At 39.6% G+C, this 21,929-nt stretch overlaps 1 long non-coding RNA gene across 1 annotated transcript; it reads left to right on the top strand.

The window, feature by feature from the left end:
* Positions 1-13,593: 13,593 nt before the first annotated feature.
* LOC112844781 (uncharacterized) lies at positions 13,594-14,547 on the top strand. The gene is made up of 2 exons (XR_003217532.1): positions 13,594-14,314; positions 14,446-14,547. It is a non-coding gene; the product is annotated as an uncharacterized LOC112844781 (long non-coding RNA).
* Positions 14,548-21,929: the final 7,382 nt, after the last annotated feature.

Genomic DNA, 21,929 nt, shown 5'->3' with positions numbered 1-21,929 from the left:
CTCCGTTTTTTGGCACTTAACTACTCCCTCAGTTTTCAGCCGATTTTCTCAGTTCAAACTCTAAACTGTTCTGCTCTTTCTGCTTATTGCAGCTATGACTTTTGGTGTTTATTGCTATTATACTTTTTAAAATATTACACTTTTTTCCTTTAATTTGTCCCATTGAAATGAATGGAAACCTTCCACAACTCTGCTAAAACTTGCTTGGTTTTGAAACTTAACTACTTCCTCATACTTTCACCTAGAAACTCCATTCAAACTTTAAAATGTTCTCAGATTATTGGGCTATTCCTGTCTGATTCAGCTTTTTCAGATCTTCTACCGTTTTAATTTAATGCCTCTTTAAGTTTTCAGTTGCAGCTTTGTGATTTTTCAGAAAATACATGCGTTGTTATGGTTGCTATGCAATTAACTCACAGTGAGCACTGGTCCTTTCTGAAACTTCTCTTCATGTCCGAACAACTTCTTGCTACTCGCTCAATTTTCACTCAACCCCCACAAATTATACATCAAAACATAGGTATTTTTGCTGGCTTTCAGACAATGTCACTCTCTTTATTGTGAAATTTACCGTTTTTCGCAATTTGCCTCGAAGTGACACAATGTCTGACAAATCCCTATTCAAAGTCTATGGGAAGGTTTTGAAATTCAGAGCTTAAATTCTCTAATGAGAGGCATTTTCAAATCGTCATATCTCTTGAACAAAGCAAAGTTAGGACATGAGGCTTGTGCCAATATATCTTCAGACACTGCTGACACTCACAGTGGAAGCCGTTTTTACAATTATCTTACCGTTGAGCAATGAATTACGTTTGTTTGATGGGTGGAAATCTGTCCTTCTCTCAGTCTTCAAACTCTGGAAATGAAGCCGTTTCTTCTCTCGTCATATCTCCGCGACGGAGGTACAAAGAGCTATGAAAATCGCAGTCAAAATACACCAAAGTCCGCTGATTCACCCAGTACAAGAATTATGCTGCTAGCCCTCCTAGTTTTTGAGTTAGACGACGTTTTGTAACTCCAAAAAACGGCGCTTTTCGCCGCTCACCGCGATCTATTTTCTGACTGCCCAAATGTCTGTCTTTCAGCCGCCCGCCCCCTTGCCAGGTGGCGCAATCAGTAATGACACGGCTCTGCACCTCAAAGGTCCTGGGTTCAATCCCACCTTGCTTCAACATTTTTTTTTCATTACAAATTTAAACACTATCACAGACCTGTCATTTATATTGATCATTTATTACAATTTTGCAAAGTTTTATCATTTTAGCAGCTTTTCTAATATGGACCGAAATACATACAAGTACCCAGCCTAATGAAGCACACAGAGGCAGTAGCTCTGATTGGTGAATTTGAGCAGAATCAGGTTGTTCTTTCATTTCATTTCTTTATTTATTTCACACATGGTTCATCGTGTTTCTTTTTCTACATACAGAACCTTCTGCCTCTTTTCAGCAGAAATTCTGCCTCTTTTCAGCAGAAATTCTGCTCATTCACCTCTTTTCAGCGCAACGTTCTGCTTCTTTGCCTCTTTTCTGCAGAAATTCTGCTCATTCACCTCTTTTCTGCAAAAGTTTCAGCCTTTTCACCTTTTTCAATGCTTTCATCTTTTTCAAATCATAGAGTTAAAATCAAAATATAGTATTTTTACCAAAGCATTGTATTTGTACGAAGTACAGTATTTCTGCCAAATCATTTTGAGGAAGCCCTTTTGTTATAGTATTATTGTTATAGTATTACTTCTGCTTTGTCATAGTATTTGTACTGAAACATAGTATTTCTGCCAAATCATAGTATTACTGCTATTTCATAGTATTTGAGTGAAATTACAGTGTTTCTGCAAAAACATTGTATTTCTGCTACTGTATTTCCGCTGTATTACGTAGTGGCAAAGTAGGAGGCTGACTGTTACTAAGTGCATCAGTGTACATAGGTCATCTCTTGTGTTGGAGTGCCCTCTTGTGGCGCCTTTTGGGTAGTGCCTTAGTAAACGTGAAGACTGCAAAGTAGTGGTATCAGACTGGTTTGTAGTGGAGGAATTTGTTGCCAGTTTCTTTCATCTTTAATCCGTATTCATGTTGTAATGTAGTAACTTTTGTGGCACAAATACCACAATATGGCAGAAATACTATGTTTTGGCACAAATACTTTGATTTGGTAAACTTTAGCTTCCTCGCCACTTTTTAGCAAAATTTTCATTTTTCTCAACCCTTTTCAGCACAAATTCCAGGTTTTTTTGGCTGTTTTCAGAAAAATAAATTATTTTCAGCAGAAACTCTGCTGATTCACCTCTTTTCTGCAAAATTTTCAGCCTTTTCACCTCTTATCAGCTCAATTCTCAGCAACTTCTGCTTATTTCTCCACCTGTTCTTTGTAAGAATGACTTTGGCTTAGGGAAATGGATAGCTGCCTTGAGACCAGGAAGGCCAGGTTCGAATACAGCGCAGGGTGGCATTTTCTTTTTCACCACCTTACAACTTTTTGCAACTTTTCATCGTTTTCAGCTTTTCAGCAGACAGCTTCAGCGTTAAGGCATCCACACAGCATTTTCGCAGGAAATGCAAATTTTCTAGTCTTTATTCTATTTTATCTATTCCGTACGTTTTTTGTACTCTATCTCCTTCAAAACCGTTCAACTTAGAAAAACCATTCAAACACCGTTAGATTCCTCTTCTTTTGGACATGACTGCTTGTATTTTTCTCATTTATAACATTTATATTTTTAAAATTATTCAACTTTTTTCAACAAAAATTTCCCATGTATTTCAATGGGGAGACCCATCAAATTCTATTTAAACTTACTCCTCTTTAAACTGTATCTACTTCCACATACATTGACGTAGAGCCACCATTCAAACTTTAAAACAAAGACAAGACATTCAACTATTCAACTTGTATTTATCTTTTCAATATCTTTTATACTTTTTCTTCAGTTCCAGTTTAAGTTTCATGATGTTTTTTCAACCGTTTCAGAGTTTATAATGGGTGTGTATGGGACGGAATGTTGCCGCTAGAGTGAGACAGCTCAACTGGTAGAGTGGAAGCAGGTCAAAAATTAATCTTAAAATCTTTTTTTTAAACTGCTGCTGTGTCCGCAGCATTTGCTCTACAGGTATGATTTTAACCTCAAAATGTAGCCATCGCTGTCCTCTTTCATCCAATGTGTTTACTATTGTACTAGGTGTTATGGTTCTTTCATAAATGTCACCAATGCACAGCCTACTCCCTCCAACTCTTCCATAGACTCTAATGTTAAAATGGCTCAGAAGGTTCGTTTGAAACTCAGAAGAGCATGGTGTCTTTCCACTGTCACCACGTCCATATAATAAACTCCACAGGCATGAAAACTGAGAATTAAGTAGACTAGACATTGCTGCCGCTCACGGTGAAAGAATTTTGTCAATACGACCTGTACTTTTCATTTGGGAGCGTTTTGTTTCGGCCTGACTTTTCTGTTCATTTTAAGCAGCAAAAGTGAGGTGCATGTCTGTGTCCGTGTGTATGGAGCCATTGGGTGCAGTCACTATAGCAACCAGGCTCACACCTGCCTGCTTAACGAGCTCTGTCTCTCACTGTGCCAAGATTCATCTTAAACACTTTCAACTGCTGCTGTGTCCACAGTGTTTACTCTACAGCCATCATTTTACCCTCAAAATGTCACCATCGTTGTTCTCTTTCCAACAGTGTGTCTTTCAAAGCTCAGACATTTAAATTTTTTAAACTGTGTGGATCCAAGCGGAGGGATCACATTTTAGTCATTCAGTTATTCAAAGAATATGAACTTTTAATATTCATTCAGATGTTTTCTGACTTTGAATCTTAGGTTTTTCTAATTTACATTTAAAACATTTTCAGCTATTTTCCAACTTCTTCTGTGTAAAAATCAGCTTTCAAAGGTTGTGCACTTTTGTTTTCAGGTTAAAAATTCTGTTTTTTCCAGCTCATTCAACATTTTTAGGTTAATATTAATTCATTTCAGTGCATACATTCAGATTCAAGCATTCACACTGCAGTTTCTTCAGAAAATGCACTTTCTAGTTTTTTACATTGTTACTGTGTTATGTCATGATAAGGTTTACCTGCTGGGGGTTTGATGGATCAGCTGGACAATACAGTCAAAGACAGCTTTCATTCATCATATGCAAGAATCCTAGTTGGAGTTTTGCTTTCACTCATATTTTAGAACCAAATATTGAAAACAACTCTGACAGACTGGATACCTGGTCAGGGTGTACATTACCTTTCACTCAAACACCCCAGGACAGAGCCCTGCCCCACCATGAGCCTGGGTGGATACGTGGTTATAATATAAAATGACTGATACTGAATATAAATATTTCATGAAAATCAAATTATAATATGAATTCCTAGGTGTTTGTTATATCCAGCAGGAGTAATATGTCAGACATATGTCTGAATTGCTAACACTAACCCTAGCTCAACAGACCACAATGCCCTGGACTGTCACTATTATTACATGCTGTGAACATAAGTAGCTTTGATCACAGTTTATGTTGTAAAAAAGAAGGAATTTTGAAAAAAAAGATCAACATTGTGATATTATTTCTTCTAAACTGACCAGAAACATGCTTGTCAGACTCTCACAGCACAGGATCAGACTCACTGTGCATGACGGCTCAGGCCACTAATGTTTGTTAGATTGTCAGTTGTTTAGTACACTTCTGTACAGTTACCATCTCTATTTCAGTATAATTAATATGCAGAAAACACTAAAAGCTGATTGTCTTCCAATATTCTAGCATAATTAAAAAACTTTGACTTTGTTAGTACATATTGTTACAGTCCTAATGCCAGTATGATTCTTCATAACTCCTGCTTTGAAATACTGAGCTTTAAAATTGACCTGATGAAAGATAATTTACAGTGGCAGTCTGTCAGGATAATTCTGACTATAAGATCACTGTATTAATCTGAATCCTTCTGAAATGTGCTGTGAATGAATGCTGATGCAACTGACTGTGGGAAAGCTGTTAATAAAATGAATCTGTGACACATGCAACACATTCACAGAGGAAGAGGACACAAAGGGAGGACACGCAGAGGCTGTGTTAAAGTCAGAAATCCAAATCTTTAGTCAAAAACAGGCGGCGGTTACAAACAGGAAGACAAGCGGTCCATTAAACAGTCTACAGGGTCAAACATACAGAGAATTCAAACAGCAGTAAAAAATAACTGAACACTGAAAAACTTAAGGCAATGTTTGACACAATAAAAGGAAGCAGCGCAGTATATTCACTGAATTATCATCAATTACAAAAAAGAAAAACGACGATTTCTAAGGTTTGTTTTCTAAATGCAGGCAGAGTGTGGCTGGTAAAGATGGAAACATACAGAATGTAAACTGTGTGAGTTTGGTGAACTTTGTTAGTAACAAATGAGGTAAAAAAAAAAAAAAGAGAGACAAAACACAGAAAGAGGCTCTCAGTATTCATGAATAATTAGAAAGCATCTAAACATTCTGGTCGTGGATTTGTACAGTCTTAGTTCCGCTCGCTGTCATCACTATAATCATCATGATCAATGGCGAGGTCCTGAGGTGGGCGGGGCCGTCTCTGGTGATGTCACCATGAAGGAACAGCATCTGGTACATGTTGGTGAAACATCCCAGTACACTGGTTTAGTTTCCTCTCCAGCTGTTTGACATTTGACACTTCAACATTAAGGGGAAGAAGAAGAAACAGTGTTAGGTCAGGTGACCACATGGTTTCTAAAATAACTGACAGGAAGTAACCAGGCCGTTAGAAATGGATGGCATGTGTTTAGAGTTAGTGTAGTTAGATAGCTATACTTACCAAAAGCAAAGCTGCTGAATGTTGCAGGAACATGCTCATGTGTGGTGGTCATTCAATGCTGCTCCTGCAGGTTAGACAGTCCAATAGTGATATTCTGCCCATCTGAGAGTTTGAAAACACACATGCAAAGATTTAATTGTATTACAGTCAAAGTGGGATGTTCGTTTTTGTCCTTTAAAAATGTTTGTGTATTTGAAAGCACTAACATTTTATGATGACTCAGATCGTCTCTCTCTAAGAGTGTCTTCTTTAAAGGGGAGACAAGTGTGTCCACTGATCCATGTCACTTTACCTGAATGATGACTCCTCTCTCCCTCACTCAGAAACTGGAGATTTACTTACATCATTACAAAAACATCAAAAACTTCTCCCTTTGATTCCATTTCTCCATTCCTGCTAAACATCAGGCAACAAATATCACAGTAAAATGTAAAGCACATGTTTTCTCTGCTTTGTCTAACCTCTGCAGAGCCTCTGTCAAGAAAAACATATCTGTAAGCATAAAACAAATATACATTTCATAACACGTCACTGGACAAACCTCGGTCAGTTGATTTCCTCTGTGCAGAGCAGACGAGCATCAGTCAGCAAGTCAAGGTGGTGAGATGGACTCGTGCCCTTGGTGACTCTCTAGTTCTTCTGAGGAAACACCACCCTCTCTCCACACCGTCACCATCTGTGAGCATAGATCAGAATATATATATATATATATATATATATATATATATATATATATATATATATATATATTTCATTTAACAATTGCAACTGAAAGACATTAAATATTGAACAAAAATATATTGTCACATTCTGCATTCTCAAATACAAATTTCACAAAGTAAATTTTTGATTAACAGAAAAAATATGAATTACAAAAAATAATTGTATATTATTAAAATATTATGCAACCGTGACCAAAGTCAGAATCATCATTACAGTACTGTGGACTTACTGCTTGTATAATAGTGATAAACTTCATGGGAGATCATGATGACAGAAAACTGTAAACAACACTCTGAAGTCTGAAGCTTCTTTTCTTGTTTCTGTGACCTCAGCACGCTGACAGACCTGAAGTTGCCAAAGATTTTAAAAAGTGATAATTACAGGGAAGAAACTTCTCTTTTTCATCACTTTAATCAAACATTTGATGCCTCAGCTGTCTCAGTCCTAAAGCATTCTGCAACTACAACTAACCTGAGGCGGCTTGGATTTGGCTGCAGGTGCCCCTGTACATCCTTCTCAGCAGCACACATGTGGGTACCATTTATTCACACTTCTTCCTGAGCTTTGCTTCATCACAAGACTAAAGGTGGCATCCCGTGTCACAGTCTTATCATCATCCAATTGGAGAAGAAACATTTACGGTCATCCTGGTTTTGTTTTCTGATCCTGCAAAAAGACTGAGGACAACAAAGCCCAGAGAACATGAGATACACAACATCCAACATTCAGACTCAACAGCCTCCATAAATGAAGAGCACCAGGTTGGTCCAGTTATACTAGATATAAGCATACTTCACATTACTGTGTATGAATAATAATCAAGAGACAAACTTTGAAGATGCAGAGCATGATGTCCCATCATCAGACTGTAAACAAACATCCACCAGGCTTCTTTGTTGGCAGAGGTGATGATTCTCCCATCAGGGATCAGTATCGTGTATTAACCTGTGATATAAGCAGCAGTCACTGAAATGTTACTGTTTCAGATAAGAAATCTAGCACATAAAAGCCAGGGTGGGAGGGATCTCTGCAAACTGACTTACCTCTGCGAGTGTGAGGCTGTTCCTCCAGCCTCAACAAAAATCTGACTCTCCAGTCACAGACAAACAAAGAAACTCCAGCTGGGAGATAGAAAACACTGTCTGGGTCTTGCTGGATGTTGCTGGTCAGAGTCCACACATTAGCAGAGTGCTGCTTGGTCCCACTGACCCATGTGGACAGCGACTGTGGAGAACTGTTCTGGAAAACGGAAAAAAGAATTAAAATAACAAAAAGCCAAATTTCCACAAAGACTGTCTTAGAATCAGCAATCAGAAAATCATTGGTTCATATTAAAGCAGTTAAGATCTGATTTGATTTACATCCTTCACACAGCACATTTGTCCAGGCTGTCAGGTAAACATAGAATTAATCTCAGGTAACATGACTCACAGTAGAGATTCAGTAAGAAAGATTGCCAGCTCTAATATTATTACCACACCAACAGCTCAGATTTCTAGAACTATTTAAACAAATGTCTTCTGAATATTCAATTCAGGTTCACAGTGGGAGGGTGGGGGGTATCGTGGAAGTTTGTAAATAAAGTCTGCAACACAGAAAGAGCTGTGATCAAGCTATTTATTACTGCGCGCAGGAGAGCCAACACACATCAAACATCACAGTTCAGTCATCTCAGCTCTGCCACAGAAGTGGTGCTCCTACTCCTTTATGCATTCCAAGAAAGAGGAAGTTACAAACTGATCATACCACACTTCACGCGCCTCGCTATGAAACCTAACGGATCAATGGTTAAGCTGTTTTGTGCCCTTGGCCTTATCAGCACCTGTAAAGGGAGTTGTTTTCTCAAACTGCTGACGCTGAAGTAAGTTCATCTAGTTTTAGAAACTTTCACTGAACAGACTATAACAGTATCACAACTAAGCATATGAATAAGCACTTAAATACTTTAAATGAGAATAGAAAATTTCTATTACAGGAGCCAGAGCCTGTCCCAGTAGTCACAGGTAGAGCACACCTGGACAGGTCACCAGTCTGTCAGAGGACTAACACAGAGACAGACGTCAGAGTAACAAATCTATTTAAAATTAATATAAGCTTGCTACAGCTGTATGTATGAACATGTGTTTCTGTGCTCACAGTCCACCTCTCAGGAACCTGCAGTTCATTTTAAGTCTACTTTAAACAGACCTCACAAAAGGCTGATGTGGCTGGATCAGTAGTCTGATTTAAGTACGATACCTTTGGCCAGGGATTCATCTGGTACATCGCTTCACTGCAGTCTTACATATTATCCCCACACCTGAATAAAAAATATTGATATTTACAAATAACAGATTCAGCTGATGCAGCCTGACTCAATCCTAGATGTTCAGCACACACAGAGACACAGAGGGACTGTTTAAAGTTTAGTGTTAACCTGAGTCACTGATCATTTACAGTATTACAGAGTCTGGCAGTCTTTGCATGATGTCCACGTCACTGTAAGTTCCTAGCTGACTCTCAGGTGTGACAGGTGTGCCAGCAGGAAAGAGTAATAAGAACCTGGATCCTGAGGTTTGTCATGCAGGATTAAAGGAGCCAGGCTTTGTCTCATGTTAAAATATCTGGTTTTGCTTTCCCTTGTCTCACTAGGCCTGATTTGCCCCAGCTGTGCTTCCCTCCTGTTACCCATTCCCTGATTGCTCCCACTGTGTGTTTAAGCCCTGTGTTTCTCTGTTTCAGTCACCATCATTCCTGCCAGCCAGCCATTTTTTGAGTTCATGTTTTGTCTCCAGAGTCTGCACTTTGGCTTCTCCATACCTGCACATAGCCTCAACATGACAGTAGGTTTGTCAGTTTGTCCATGCTGTTGATCCCTGCGTCAAGGGCGTAGATTTGGCATGGATGGAAGGGACATGTCCCCACCAATATCCAGCGATTATTGAATTGTCCCACCAATAATTTGATCTTTTTGAGTAAAGAAAAACAAACCCGATAGAAAGAAAAAAACGATCTGTCAACTTCTCATTCACCCAGCGGTGCAGAAAGAGTTAAATTACCTTCTCTACTGGAGTCCTACCTCATGTGACAAATATGGCCAATGTGATTGGCTGTGCCTTTCAGGGAGCTTTGTTTAGTTTTAGCAGCGGCAAGCCTGCGCTGCAAGGACCTACAAGGAGGAGAGGAGGATGGCAGCACAAAGGAAAAACCTGGATATAAGAAAGTATTTTTCAAAGAAACCTGTAAGTCACTTAAAGCCAAGTTAACTCATAAAATGTGTCCGTCTTGATTTCGTTACAGGCTATGCTAGGCTTTGGCCCACATCAGTCTAAAATTTTATGTAACCATGAATAACGTGTTTTGGAAACTAAATGCACAACAGGCAGCACTATTAGTTATCTGTCTCCCAGAGTAGCATTTCTAATTTTGACTGAAAGTGTCAGAGAAAACGGCAGCCTCGAGCAAGCCAGGATATTAGTTTACAGAGGCTGTTAAAATTATATGTCTAACTTTAAAATGTTGGTGACACATAGGGTTAATTTTTGAGACAATATATCATGAGGTAGTCATGATTTTGCAAATATTCCACCTTGTAGTGTTTGCACAAATTGTTTTAAAAATGCACTCACCCTACAAACATTACTGATGAGTGAAGATCTGCACAAATTGACAGAAACACTGAAGCAGCTACCTATTTTATTCTTATTGCCATGTGTCCTATTTGTCAAGTGACAGAAGAACCAATGGATGATGACTTGGTGGTTCATGACTGTATTTGAAGCACATGTGTGACTGCATGTATTTGGAATGTCTCACTGTTATTTATCAGGTGACAGAGGCAGCTCTGCCATGTTGTAGCTCTGAGGTGAAGAGGCGAGGTCACAGGTGACTGACTGATGATTTGGTGCTATAGATTAACTAGTATTTATTATCATGACAATTGTTAGGCTGCTGATGTAAATTGATTCATTAGTATATATTTGACAAAGAATCTGAATTGACATGTCTCACATTTTATATGGAAAGAATCAATGTGTTATTTTATCAGGTGGCAATATGTCCTAGTGCAGTCAGAGGGGAAGAGCCAGGGCCAAAGGTGAGGCACATCAAGCACATAATAATAATTTTAATCTGAGGATAAAACGCATGTACTGAGGCTGAAAGAAGCTTCAGTGCTCTCAGAAGATTAAAAAGATGGCTAAGGTCAACAGTGACTCCAAAGAGATTAAACAATGCTGCTGTATGTCCACCAGGAGAGACTGGACAGTATAGATGTAAAACCAATATGCCAGCAGTTTATCTCCGTTAATGAGAGGAGAGGGCATGTGTTTGGCTCCTTCACATAGTGGACATTGAGTTGTTGTGTGGGACACCAGTAGTCCATGCCTGTTGCTGTAACAGTAATTCATGCTTAGAATAAAACATCCCAGCTCACTGACTTGATCGGGGCAATAGTGCCTAAAATGTTGCATAATTTTGCTGAGAGATCTTTTACTTTGTGGTAATCTTAGATGAGTAGTTTTATGGACAAAAACCAGCAGGTCATTCAGTGTTCCCTTAGTGCTAATGTATCAGAGATGCTGGTGTACTATAACTGAAGTAATGTTGTTAAGTCCTTAAAGTCATATTCTTTTATTGTCATGACTCTATTTGAAGCTATTTTTATTTTTGTATGATACCTGATTTATATGGAATATGGCTGAAGTAAACTAAAGCCTAAAATACTTAGTCATTTGTTTAATAGTAATTTAACATTATATAAATCACATATGAAACCATGAATTGTAATTTTGAATGGTTTAAAAGCCTGTAGAATAGCATATTTTGGCAAGTATATTTCTCTCTTCTTTTTTTTATTATCAAGAAGCAAAGACAAAAAGGGAAAAAAAGAAACAGGGCAGGGTTCGGTGGTTGAATCATCCGTCCCCACCAATGCCAAAACCAAATCTACGCCCTTGCCCTGCGTACACTCCCATCAGGAAGATAGCACCCTCAGCTACAAAGACTGTGAAAATCTTGCCAGAAGGTCACATCAACTTCAGGACTGTTTTGAAAACACAGACTAAAGAGGCAGCTGATCGTCTTCCACTAGTGATGGCCAAATGAAGCTTTCTGAAGCACTCATGCTTGTATTGCAAAACGGTTCATTACTCTGTTTTCAACACAGTCCTCTCTGGTGACATCTGGTGGCCAAAAATATGAAGAGCAGCTTGAATCCACAAAATAAAACCAACTGCTTCATTGCGGTGTGTTCACACCGAATGCGATAGAGGCGGCCAGAGCGTCAGGTTTACATGTAAAGTCAATGGAAAAGCGCGATGACACGCGATTGCGGGTCCCGCGAACATTCAGAAGCAGATTTGCGTTGCAAAAACGCCAAAACGCGTGAAACGCGCGTCACAGCAGCGCGTCTTGCGCGTTTGACTCGTGAAAAAAACCACGCGTGTCAGTTTTTGTGTTGCATTTTGTGCATACGTGCATATGGTGTCAACCGCTCGAGTTGGAAAAATCTGAACTCCAGCGTCAAATCGCGCTGCGACAACCAATCAGGAGCCTGGTGACGTGGCTGTAACCAGGTCAAAGGGGCAGATCCAGCCAAAGCCCTTCATTCTTCAATGGAGGGAAGGCTAATCAACGCCGTAGCAAACAACCCGGAGCTGTACGACACCAGCTGCTTTGTGTACCGAGACAGGAATAAAAAGGACCGAGCTTGGAGGAAGATATGTGAAGAGATCGGGCAACCTGGTAAGTTCATTCATTTCTCTTTTTACATTTTTCACTGACCTGGGGAAGCCGCACAAAAGCTAGCAAGCCACCGCTATTTTCCCACTGATGTACAAATACCGTTCTGCTTTTATGCATGTTGTCATATAGGAATATATTTTGTTTATTAATAAACAGCACACAGTGGTCCCGCTCATCCGTCGCTGCCCTCCTGTTTCGCTAATTTATTTATTTTTTTGCACAGTACAGCATTGCATTCTGCAGCCTGATTGACAAATCTCCTCCGTGCTGTGTCTCCTGCACTTGTCAAATTAATCTTGTTTTGTTTTGATAACCATCACGTCCAATAGAAAAAAAACAGCACAAAAACACCCATAACTATGACCCTCATTCGGAAATAGACACCTGCACCGCGAGGGAAAAAGGCGCACAAAAGTGGCAGGCAGACGAAGACAAAACACGGCATAATAATACTTTTACGTTTTAAAATCTACAAAGGTTTGCACTTTGAGAATCAACTTGTGAGAACTGTGAGGTGTGTGTGTGTGTGTGTGTGTGTGTGTGTATACATGTATATGTGTATATGTTTAATGTTTTTCTGTTTGAGAATTTTAATATTATTTGAAATACATTTTTATAATGATTAATGTCTCAGTTCTACTACACAGCAAATGTTAACACACGACTTGACACATGCAGAATTTATTTCATATTATACTAATGACAAAATATACTAATACAGTGGGATGCAAAAGTTTGGGCAACCTTGTTAATAGCCATTATTTTCCTGTATAAATCGTTGGTTGTTACAATAAAAAATGTCAGTTAAATATATCGTATAGGAGACACACAGTGATATTTGAGAAGTGAAAAGAAGTTTACTGGAATTACAAAAAGTGTGCAATAACTGTTTAAACAAAATCAAGCGGGTGCATAAATTTGGGCACCACAAAAAAGAAATGGAATAATATTTAGTGTATATCAGTGTGTGTGTCTCCTATGTGATATATGGGGTGCCTTTGTCTGGATGTGCTTCCCATCCAGAGCTCCACAGCAGAAAGGGAAGTTCCAGCGCTCCTGGAATCCCTCTGTGATGGACCGCCAGTCTGCAGGTGAAGGCACAGCCATGAAGTTGTCCACTAGACAGTCCCAGATGGCCGTCGCTACCTGGGAGGTGATCTGGCATACCGTGGACACACCGACTCTAAAACTGAACACGATGGTCCTGAAGGAGTCCCCGGTGGCAAGGGACCTGGACAAAAATGTTCAAAATTAGTATTATGTGTACTGCAGTTACAAAATACATTATTCAAATTCCAAAATACTTTTGTGATGTCAGATTTAAATTACAAAACATAAATCTTACATAAAACACTTTGTAATTAAAGGATAATTACATAATATATATTAGATATAATATAAAACAGTCAGTTGTGTTTTGTTTTAACTTTACCATATTGTAATTTGATTAGTAGCAACTTTTAACCACTACAGTGTGCCACTCATAATTCCTAGACATGTGAATCGGGTAGGAAATCATTGTTAATATTTTTGAAAAATTAACCTGTGATAAGACAGCATATCAAGATAGAATATGCTAGTGTAATAGGGCGGCCCTTAGCGGCTGGAAACACAGTGAGATGGACGAAGGCAAGTGCAGTGGAACAAAAGTATTTATTGGCCATACAGCTCTCCTTACAACAATTCACTTGTCGAGCTTCTTCACAGCACAATCAATCCTCCTCTAATGACAACCAGCAGCCTTAAATATGTTCAGCCGTCACAGACCAAACCATTATTCCACTCTCAGGTAAATTCTTAAATCCCAACCTTCCACCACAGTATCTAATATATCAATTAGAATAAATAAATGCATAAATACATTTCACATTTTCATATTAATAAATAGTTCACACTTTAATTTTACACCAAACCCAATACTATAAAAACCCAGAAACCCAAGCACAAAAAGATTCACCACACTCTCTTTACCAATGGTCTCTCCCGGAACCTTTAAATGGTGTCTGGACCCCCGGGGAAACATTTGCCCAAACACCTTGAAGAGGACACAGGCAAGAAAGGTGAGTAATCATCATCTTACAAACACTTATTTGCGCCACTTTTCTTCCTAGATTTCACACACATTTGCATTAGTTTTCCTTACTGGTAAACCTTAATCACAATCTCAGTCACCATTCTTCTCTCCTGACAGACAACCACCACATTCCTTGATGAGGAGCAGCTGTGCAGGATCTGAATCAAGGCTACCAACTGATTTTTAAAATTCCCAATAAATAATCAATAAATATTTAAACTTCTTGTGTGCAAATGTTTTACTGTGCAAATCCATGCTTAAAGTGCAATGCTAAATAAAGTGCTTGATAAGGTGCTTTTAATAAAGTGAAAGGTGTGCTATACAGATAATATAATATAAATAAATGTAGTAAGGGAGTCCTCTTCCTTACAGCTAGATAGAACCATATAACTAAAGATGAACCAAACTGTTCACAATTTTATCTAGCTCTCAGTTTTAAGAAAGGCTGGTGACCCCTGTTATAGAGTCTGACAGCTGTAGGGATTATATACAAATATTCAACTATACCAGAATTAAACCAGGTCTAAATAAAGAAAAGGAGTGAGTACCACTACAAAGATTACCAACAATGGTCCTCATACCACAGTTTGATATCAGCAAACACCAAGAGCATACATTGATAGACCACAGCCATGCTATCATTGCAAACACTGATAACAGCATAAATCGAATTAAATCGGGACTTGATGAGACCTTTCAAGTATGACTAGAAATATTATAAACAGTCGTCTCCGTACCACAGTTTGCTATCAGTAAACACAGACAGTATTCACTGTTAGCATAGCACATCCATGTTAGCAGTGTATAAACGGATGGTTTAGCATATATTAGCACAGGTATCAATAAAGGACTACTGTATTAAACACTTTTATTAACCTCAGGCACTCTGCAGGTGGGATTGAGCGCCTGTAGTTGGTGTCTAGGCGGGCGATTCTGGGACCGACGCGGGACAGCAGGTCCTCAAACTGGGCGAGTGAAACACGGTGGTATCGCCGTCATCCAGGCGCAGCTCCTGGAGCAAGTGGTGAAACCATTGACTGTAGAAAACATGGATGACGTGACAGCTCCCCAAAATGAAGCCAAAACGTCTCTATCGCCCCCTGGTGTCTAGCTGCAGTATAGGTCATAAACCCCGCCTCCTCCATGTTAGCGGATGGGACTGGGGTCAGACTAAAATAAATTTATTCTCCTTAGATAATTTTTTTCCAAAGATTCTTTCTTTTGTTAACAATAGATCTCATCATGCTGATTGATGTCCAAGGGGTCTCCTTTCCCATAAGTTTGATTCTAATTCCTACCGCGGTGATGTTAAATTGGGGTGAAACGTCATCATAACAGCTTTGACTGGCAGCTTCAGTCACGGAGAAACTTGCGTATCTCTGTTCGTGAATAGCAGATAGAGCGTAGGCTCTGAGAGGAGGGCCAGTGTTTACGCTACGAAAACACGACCGACTGTTTTAACCTGACAGCCTGAGGTGTTCTTCAGTAAACTGGACTACCCGACTGAAGGACCCGAGGCCCCGCTGCACTTTTTCGGTAAGTTAATCGTGTTTGTATGCTAATCCGTAACTACCGTTCTTAGCTAGGTCCTGAGACCTAGCTAGCTAAAATGAGCACTCGGCTGTCAGGGTTCGTTTAGCTAATCTGTGCAGGTGAATGAATTTACTAAAGAAATCAAGAGAAACGCCCCGGGCTACTCAATCACTAATTACTGTTACTGTACTTTTATTACAAGTATTATACTGTAAAAACAACAGGCTGCACTCTGCTTCAGCTCCTGTGCAGAACTGAATATCAAATATATGCAAACAACAGCATGTTTTCAGTCTCTTGCCACATCTGTAAAGACAGTAACATCTTTTTAAGAAGCTTGTACTTCAGTAACTCCTCATTAATCAGGAACTATGGATTAAAGTACTGTAGTGTACTGTAATACTCCTCCTACGGAGGAGTGCTGAAGATTTCCCTGTGAGGGAGCTGCTGGTGAAGATCATGAGTCCTGCTTGATCTAGGCGATGAGCTTCAGTCTTCCTAGTGTTTCTTAAATGAAGCTTCTCTCAGTCGGTCAACAGAACATCTGGCACAGGACAGCTGTGATGAAAGAAAAGGAAGAAGTTTCTCCAAACCTCTGGACCCAGGAAACCCAGCTTGGTCCTGGTGGTCTCCCTCACTAGTTTCTACCCTATGGTGAATGTAGCTGTTGATATAATATGGACTCTATTATTAAATGAAAAGAATAAATTAGACTACACTACTGAAACGTTCTGCTGATGTTTTTAAAGTTTCCATGTTACCAGGCTGTAGAGGGCTCTGAAGATTTAAACAGTTTTAGATCCATGACACTCACAGTCTTATGTTAAAATCTCAAAGGACAGCATTATATTTTTGATATTAACAATAACTCTGGGCTTCTGTAGAGTGTGCAGCTGATCTCATCGCTGTCTCAAAATGGATAAAAACAAACATAAGTGCTGAATCCTTCAATAACACAGACTATTAGAGTAGCAGGTGTGTAGCATCGCTAACTAGCTAGCAACAAGCCTCCAACACAGTGCGTATGCTAGCGGCTAATCTAGCTAACGAATTAACAACAAAGTGATTTTAGAACTATAAGATGATCAGCTGTGCGTCTTTTTTATAACAGTGACATGGTTGTATTTACCTTAATTAAACGAGTTGTCAGTCGCGGTAAACCAGCAAAAAAACTCGAGCAGCCGGGCTACGTAAAAAGTGTAGGGGGGCGTGTTTGCGGTCATGTCCAGCGGGTGTGTGGGCCGAGCGTTACACAGTCGCTCCACCTCAAGTCACTACTGCGCAGACTCTGGCTCCAAATTTGCAAGATGGCAGCCTCCACAAGTGGGATATTTTGGCTTCATTTTTGCACAATGGGAGGAGGCGGAGTCGCGTCGTCCATGTTTTCTACAGTCAATGGTATGGATACATGCTCCTCTAAGATCCATAAAATGACATGTGGTGTTCCTCAAGGGTCGGTTTTAGGCCCTGTACTTTTTAATTTGTATATGCTCCCTCTTGGCGGTGTCATCAGGAGGCATGGAGTGAACTTCCACAGTTACGCTGATGACACTCAGCTGTACATCTCCGTGTCTCCTGATGACACCAGACCAATGGATGCCCTTTTTATCTGTATTTTAGATATAAAATCTTGGATGGCAGAAAACTTTTTGCAGCTTAACCAGGACAAAACTGAAGTTTTAATCATCGGTCCTGAGGCTCAGAGGAAGAGAAACTCTTGTCTAAATTACAGGCATTTTCACTATGCCCTTCACTACAAGTGAAAGACCTGGGTGTTATTCTTGACTCTGAGCTTGGTTTTATCCCACATATTAAACACGTAACCAAAATTGGATTTTATCATCTAAAAAATATAGCCAGAGTCCGCCCTATTCTCTCTCGGGCCAACACGGAGATGCTGATGCATGCTTTTATTACCAGTCGCATTGATTACTGTAAGGCCCTGCTCTCTGGTCTCCCCAAAAAGAATATTTCACCCTTACAACTTTTACAAAACTCTGCAGCTCGTCTGCTGATGAAGACCAGAGGGCGGGCCCACATTACACCGGTTTTAGAATCGCTGCATTGGCTCCCCGTGTGTTTCAGGATCGATTTTAAAGTTCTTTTATTGGTTTTTAAATGTCTTAATGGTCTTGGGCATTCTTATCTTTCAGATCTGCTTTTACCATATGAACCCTCGCGGACCTTGAGGTCCTCTGGTACTGGCCTTTTGATTGTCCCTAAAGTCAGGACACATACTCACGGAGAGGCAGCTTTTCAGTGGTACGGTCCTCGACTGTGGAACAGCCTGCCGGAGGAGCTCAGGGCTGCAGAGAACGTACATGTTTTTAAGAACAGGCTCAAGACCCACCTTTTTAATTTAGCTTTCACCTAACGTTTATTTATTTTATGCTTATTTATTCTATCCTGTTATTCTATTTATATTATTAATTTAGGTTTTACCTAATATTTATTGATTTTGTTCTTATTCATTTTTTATCTTCTTACTCTTTTTATATTTATATTTATATTTATATTTATATTTATATTGTATCCCATTCTTATTTATTTTATCTTTTTATCCTGTATATATTCTTATTAGGTCATATCTCCAGTGTTTCCTCCAAGGGGGCTCTCTGCACCGGGGCTGTGATCGACCATGGCTGCTGGGGCTCTGTGGGTCCTCTCAGCCTGGCTGGGAGGCTTCTTTGCCTCCCTCCTGCTGTGTGCCCAGCCTGGAGGCTGCGGTCTGTAACCGGCTCCCTGTGATAGTGTTTCCTCACTTGGCTAATGCGTACCCAGCCCAATTTTTACTCTTTAAGTGTGCGTGTGCGTATGTGTGTGTGTGTGTGGGGGGGGGAGAATGTGTGTATTCATGATCGTTTATGTTAATGAGAGTGAGGGGAGTGAGTGGGAGGGTGGGGTGGGCTGCTTTTAACCATGTAAAGCATTTTGTGCTACATTTTTTTGTATGAAAAGTGCTTTATAAATAAAGATTGATTGATTGATTGACTGTGACATCTACAATCATACCTCGCCGGCTTAAAACCTGTGCTCTGCTTGTGTCGTTGTTGTTGGTGGTGATGTGTACAGCTGGCAGCGGGAGAGCTGCAGCCTTTGGATGTACTGTTACAGCAACTGTGTGATTATTGTAAGAATAAATATTACTGCGAAGCATGAAAATGCCATCGGATCGGCCATGGTGGTTTAGTATATTATTATTATATTTAGTGGTATAGTTATCTATTTAAAAAAAAAAAAAAAACTTTTTTAAGAAAAATCTTAAAAAGTACACACAAACCAGTAAACAAATTAAAACAAATACTGTTGAAAACTAGGATACCAAAATTACAATGAAAATTTTCAACAACAAAAACAACTGGTGAAAATATAAATAATAAATAAACAACTAAACAACCCCTAAAGCGTCTAAGTCACATCATGTGACAGCGCAACATCTAAACACAAGAGGGAGGAGGGGGAGCAAAGTGTGCCTGCTCTGCGCTGACACAGGAGCTACGAGTCTGGCGACCTGGCTGTTTTGTCTTTGCCGAAAGCACAGCTTTGCAAACAAGAGCGAAACTTAAAGTAAAGAATCGATCTCACCAGGCTAGCATCGATCCAATACCGATGCCAACTTGGTATCGATATTTGGATCGATCTGCCCACCACTGGCAATAATCCATTATGATCTCTCTCTCTCTTCAAACTAAGCATTCAGTGATGAGTTGAGTAAAATCTGGGAATCATGTGTGACACCTTTCAACATGCAATAATATTAGAAAACTAACTGGGGAGTGCATACACCTTGGACATTAAAGGAAAACCATGGGTGGCGGGACATTTTGTTGGAATATGGGTTTTGTCGTGTAGCCTATGAATCCTGGAAAGTTCCCATATTCATAGAATTGCACCTTGTAATTAACTTGGATTGCAGCATCTGGGAATTTTATGTACTGTCTTCTCAATACACACATGGCCTTGCATACCCTGTCAACAACATTGGACACTGTTGGTTCACTGACCTCACATAAACCCCCAGTTTCTGTTAAAGGTACCACATGCCAAAAGTCATAAAGTTATGAGCACCTACAGACTTACTGGAACAAGCCGTCCACTTTGGGTAACAGATGAAAGACCGGGTTTAAAAAGGAAATGACGCATTTACGTTATGCTTTTAAAAACGATCTTTAAAACTGATGCCATAAAAAGCATTGCAGTGGTCACTTCTGCCAACAAGAATTTGTCTAGCAAGTGGTATTCATTGATCAACAAAAACATCCGCGTGTCTTCTTCAGCAAACAACATTAATCTAAAGTTAAACCTGCCTGCTGGGAGGTTTTATTTAAACCTCAATTCATGCCTGGACTAGCTCTAATCTTCCTTCAGACAACAAGCTTAGTTTTATAATATTTGATACCTTGACTGAGGAACAAGATTTCTGTAATTATCATCAATAAAAACTTCGAGGCAATGTTAGTGACATCAGAGCTGTAAGTATTGCTCTGTTCAATATGGAAGTTCACGTTTCTTTGATTGGATCAGTTTTTAAAAGCAGCTGTTCTTATAGAATGACAGAAACATGAGAGATGCTGAATGTCTTTAATATTTTATACACTGAGCACTATTGTATGTACATTTATTCAGCCATGATGGCATTTGACATTTGGAATCATTTAACCTCCTAAGACCTGAACTCTTTCACAGCATGCATTTTTAATTTCTCTTTGATATTTGGGCTTATTGGGGCCCAATGAATATAAAAACGAAGAATTACCAGATTTTTTTTTTTTTTACCTTATTTTTGTTTTTATGAAAAATCAGAGCCACATATGAGGATATTCGTTTAAAAGTTTGATAGAACAGTACCAGTATAATGTCCTTGTAAGTGGATATCAAGCCCTTGTAGAGCAAAATTGAGTATTTTGGTCTAAATAACCCAAAATGTGATGTCCACATATGTGGACGGCAGGTCCTAGGAGGTTAATGAGCTCAGGCTTGTTGAAAATGCAGAGGAGCTGGTTGTGAACTGAACTTCAGAGAAACACAACATACTGATATTCACTGTGAAGCTTTGAGTGGAAAAAGAAAAACAACATGTGGATCCTGTAATAATGGGAGCTTCTATCTTTAAAGGACTGAAGAGGAAGAAGTTTACAAGGAATCATTTAGAAGAGTTTCAAACATCAACTGATTGAATCCATGAATGTGAAAACGTGTTTGTGAGTGAAAGAGACAGACATGTACAGACTGAACTATCTGTTCAACAGTCCGAGTGTTTCTCTAACAGGAGACGCTCTTTACACTCCACTCAGCACAGGGACACTGAGGCACCAGAAAACTTTCCACTGAAAAACTTTAAAATATCAGACCCTACCCCAATCCCAGGATAAAGAGTTTGAGTGAATGTGGTGTTGAAGGTGTGGAGGTGGATCAGAGTGTCAGAGGAGACTCTGTAGAAGGACAGAGTGCCAGCAGGACAGTCCACATACACTGCTGCTCTGTTAGAGACAGAGGAGGAGGAGGAGGAGGAGGAGGAGATGTATGTTTTTATGTTATCGTGCCAGACACGAACAGGACCATCATCAGTGCACTCCAGACTCCAGGACTGATCATTGTGTCCAAACAAACAGTCAGTGTTTCCTTTCCTTCTGATGCTTCTGTAACTCACTGATATAGAAACATTTCCTCTCCACTCGACCTCCCAGTAACAGCGACCAGTCAGACCATTTCTACACAGCAGCTGTTCACAAACATAGAATCTGTCTGGATGATCAGGATATGACTGAATCTCCTCCACATTTGTCACCTTCCTGTTGTTGTCAGACAGTTGGAGGTTTCTGTGTACTGTGTTTGTGTCGATTGTGAGTTGACAAGAATCTGATGGAGAGAACAAACACAATCCAGCTGCAGTTATTGATCCATCATCTGTTCATTGATTGACACTTTGATGATGACTCCTGACATGATGAAGATGGTTGAATGTGTGCTGCTTTGTTTTCATGAATCCCATTAAAAACACACTTACACTTCCTCAGACCTGGTCTCAACCATCGGACTCCAGCAGGCTCCACCCTGAAAGGAGGAGA

Source organism: Oreochromis niloticus, unplaced genomic scaffold (assembly GCF_001858045.2).
Source record: "Oreochromis niloticus isolate F11D_XX unplaced genomic scaffold, O_niloticus_UMD_NMBU tig00001589_pilon, whole genome shotgun sequence".
NCBI lineage: Eukaryota > Metazoa > Chordata > Actinopteri > Cichliformes > Cichlidae > Oreochromis > Oreochromis niloticus.
The sequence above is the reverse complement of the archived record's forward strand: the minus strand, read 5'-3'. Positions and strand labels throughout refer to the sequence as shown.